This window comes from Anguilla rostrata, chromosome 1 (assembly GCF_018555375.3).
Source record: "Anguilla rostrata isolate EN2019 chromosome 1, ASM1855537v3, whole genome shotgun sequence".
Taxonomy (NCBI): domain Eukaryota; kingdom Metazoa; phylum Chordata; class Actinopteri; order Anguilliformes; family Anguillidae; genus Anguilla; species Anguilla rostrata.
Window position 1 is genome coordinate 82385827 of NC_057933.1, and position 4554 is coordinate 82390380.

The following is a 4554-nucleotide window of genomic DNA, read 5'->3' on the forward strand; positions in this document are numbered from 1 at the left end:
CAGAACTGGAATTTTGGAAAACATTACATCACTGTGATGTCACACAGCAAGGAGATGAAAAGAGAAGAAAGTTGACAAGCTGAACAAACCAAATGATGAATCTAGATCAGCAGAACATCCAGTCCTCATATTACCATGTTCTTCTTTTGACCAGGCAGAGAAGTTCTTAGCAAAGCAGCAGCGAGAGATTACAACATTTTAAAATACTTGAACTGGGCTTTGGGACTGCAACACACAAGCAACCAAAAATATAGAAATAGTGTGCATCTAGGCAACACCTGCTCCAAAGAACACATACATATATAAACTGTTACAGATGTACTGAGAAGTACTGGAATCTCAGAAATGCTCATTTGCATTTTTGTCTGAAATGCTCATTTGTATTTTGTTTCCAGGGTTTGTTTTGTACATGCTTACATGTCCAAGTGTTATGGATGCACGTTTTTTGGCTATCATTAATTTCTAATACTGAACACGCTGATGTAAATGTAGCACATCTACTACGGTTAGAATCTAAATAATTCTTTGTTTTTTTCCGATATAAATCACAGCACAACCATCTCAGCTCTCCCCAGTGAGACACTCTGGTCTATCCAGTGAGACACTCTGGTCTATCCAGTGAGACACTCTGGTCTGTCCAGTGAGACACTCTGGTCTATCCAGTGAGACACTCTGGTCTGTCCAGTGAGACACTCTGGTCTGTCCAGTGAGGGTCGTTCTCCTGCTGACTCCATAGAGGCCTCGTCTGGCTCCAGTCAGAGAGAGCAGCCTGTGATAAAAGCTGCTGGAGAGAGATAATAGACCTGACACAGCGACAGTCAGCACAGGTAGTATAAAGGTGGGATATTCTCACCTGGGGGCAGCACTGGAGGGGCGGAACTGGATGCTGGCGTACTGAACACCCTCCTCACACTGGGGGAGTGGCTTTTGAACAGTGGAGTACAGAACCTGCTCCTGGTTGCGGGTGTTAGCGGGCTGAACAGAGGTCGTCACCGTCGTCTGTGTCCGTATCCTGTGTTCCAGTGTGACTCATTGCCATCCCTGAGACGTTGCCAAAAATGGGGCTTTTATTCCCCTGCAGGGTAAAGAATAGAGGCAGGAGAAGGTTGGGAAAGTTCCACAGAAAGTACCTGTTCATTTCAGTGAGCTCCTCAGAGCTGGAGTGAGCTACTCGCCCCCATTAACGACAAAACATGCATTTAACCTGATATAAAAAATCAGCTAATGAATCAATGTTTTATTTTCAAATACATGCCATCAGCAGTTCAATATCGACTGAACCAGACATACAAATGTAATACACTTAATACGATTTATTTTCTCTCTATAATGACCAATTTTACAGTGGGTTTTCTTAACATCTTGGAAAGATTTCGCACTGAAATACTCTATTCATTTCAAAGCATATATTTTCAATAACCAATAGCAGTAAACCTTCATCACTACAATAATCTCTGTGTATTTATTCACTGAAATCAGGTGAATACAACACATAAAGTGCAAGTCACTCTCCCTGACTCTGTATGTAATGAACAGATAATTACATGCACATAAGCAGTATTGTACTGATTAGCATGTTACTGTCACATACTACAAACCCATTTGAGAAACTGAAACTGTCCTTTACAGGAGAATACACATAATTAACTCCTGAAATATTTCCATTAAGAATGTCAACACACTGAAAAATGACACAGAGAAGATCGTAACCTCTGTACATAATCTAATAAACCTTCAAGGCCATATGGCACATACTGCTATGCTTTCTAATTATTTGTAAGAAAGGTGCTATATAAATAAATAAATCATGTCTTATGATTACTGTTATAAAGCATTATGAGTGTTAAACAGACTTAATAACTCTAATTATACTCTATTATGAGCAGACTATAAGGCATTATAAGTAGTATATAATGGATTATAGACAGGCATCATAGAAAGTGTTATTGAATTTCAGTTTTTGCTTAAACAATGTATATAAATAAAATTATATTACATCCATAGATAAATACATGTATGCACATATGCAGACTGATTTCATTAACTCACCTGCCTGCCCCCTTCTGTCTCATTTCTTGATTTTCTCCTCCTGATTATTCAGAAAAAAATAATAAAAATAAAAAGTAAATCTACCTTCAGACAAATATTTAAAGAACCCCCTCTTGTGCAAACAACAATTTGCATTTGTTTGAATGATGTGTATTGCTGAGGCAGTAGTGCCCATGTACGAGTATATTTTTTATTATTCAGATGTCATTTGGTCACAGGAAGTGAGCCTGAGTTATGAGAGGCTTCTTCCTGCCCAGTAAATGTAGTTCAGCTTTATTCAAACCCACACTGACTGCAGGTCAAGGGCAAATTGATGTGTTTGTCAAGACTTCATCATAGCCTGCAGCTGTCCACATGATTCATATTAGGAACAAGCTTTAATGGGATTTTGTTACCCCATAATATAGGTCTGATATTAAAATTATTTATTATAAAAACCTATCAGTCAAAGTGTATGAAAATCGATATCGCAATAAAATAAAATGACTAATAATGCAGTGGTCTAAGCTCTAATCAGACATTAGAGGGGGGGATATGGCATCAGCATGATGTAATGTCGTTAGTGCATGACAACAAGATTCTACAGAAATGTACGCTTGTTCTAAACTGTGAGTCTAAATCAGACACAATTCACACTTCACAAACCGACCCATTTTCAACCACGTACCTCACACACACAACACCCAGAAACACAAGAGCCAAAATGGCAGGCACTCCCACAGCTGCAGCCGCGATCAGTGACTGACCTCCTAAGCAAAGTCAGAGAGATGTACCCATGTCAGATATGATATAGCAGTGTTCATTTGACAGCCGCACCAATGGCTGTAAGGTGAAAGTTTATGAATGAAAAAATATACCCATCTGTGCTTATCTTTACTAGAACTTATTGTACATCTGAATTTTAAGCAACATAGGCATGGTGAAATTTTTTGTGACACTGCACTATCATCTATTGTGATCCATTTCAGATCGTACCCTCTGTATCATGATCAGCATTGCTTTGTAGCCTAAGGATCATAATCAGTATCACGTAAAATATTGTATCAAATATGTTCTGGTCCTACCTTGCACTGTGACCTGTAGAGCAGACTGCACATCAAGACGTTTAGGAGGAGATCTGTTTGTCCCAATCCCATTCCCTGCCTCACAGTAGTATTCTCCTGCATCCTGCAGTGTGATGGTTTTAATGGTGTAACTGTCCTCTGGTCCTCCTGTCTCTGAGGATACAGCTCTATTATTCTTATACCAGGTGTATCTCTGCACTGGTGGGTTGGCATCGCTGCTGCAGGTCAGAGTCACTGAACTGCCCTCCACTATTTCACCAGAGGGGCTCACTGATACTGAGACGCTCTTTGGAGGATCTGAAAGAGAAAATAACAGGTCCTGCAGATTTAAATAAAAGTCACACAGAGGTGTTCTTGGGAGCATCTAAAATCATTAGAAAAATGTGCTCAATTCCATATAATTTCTCACTCACTGTGTTGCGTCTCAAAACACTAGCAGAGACATTTATTTCAAAGTAATGTTTATAATGGAGCTGAAATCTCACAATGTGATGTGGAGGGGTGGTGTGGTTAGGGCGCCATCTGCAGGCGGAGTGGGAGCAGTATAGCTGGCTAACAACCACGCCTGTTTGCAGTTACAATTGATTGGTAATGGTTTATATGCTCTGCCTGCAGTGAGACCGGGGTGCTGGAATGAGAGACGCACGCGGGAGCGGCATGCCATCTAATCCCCGTCCTTATCGTGTGTGTTTTGTTTTGTTTTTGTTTCCGTGTTTTTGGTATCGAGCGCACAATAAAGCCTTGGTGCCTCTAACAACGACGGATTGTGTGGTTTGTGGGGAAAAGGACTGCAGAACCTGTTACAGTAAATATCCCAGTATATCATGCTTTGTTACAAAATGAACTGGATATACTGTAGCTTTTTATGGTAGTTGGAAAATGACACAGCAGAATCAAGTTTTCAAAAGTGACAGAAGTATTTAGATATGTCTTTTTAGCATCTTCATTAATAATGATAACTTCATTTTTTAAAGTTGAACAGCTGCATGTGGTACCTTTTTTGCCCTTTGCAAACTCAAAATGACTACACGTTTTACCTAAGACATGTCAGTATGATCAGACTCATCACTGTATGATAATGTAATTATATCTGATTTCTCCTCCACTGGCCAGTGTGACTGCTTTACTCAGTGTCTTACTGCTGTGAAGTTACCCAAAGACACTCAGGAGATACTGACTCTCTGCTCTGTGTGTCTGAAGCTGAGATGCACTGAAATACTCACACTGCACATCAAGACGTTTAGAAAGAGATCTTTTGTCCCAATCCATTCTGTGCCTGACAGTAGTATTCTCCTGCATCCTGCAGTTTTGATGCTTTTTAAAGGTTAAAAGGATACTCTCCATGAGGATACTGCTCCCATTATTCCCTTTTACCCCGGGGTTTTTTCTGCACTGGTGGGTTGGCATTAAAGGCTGCAGGTCAGAGTCACGAATTGTTCTC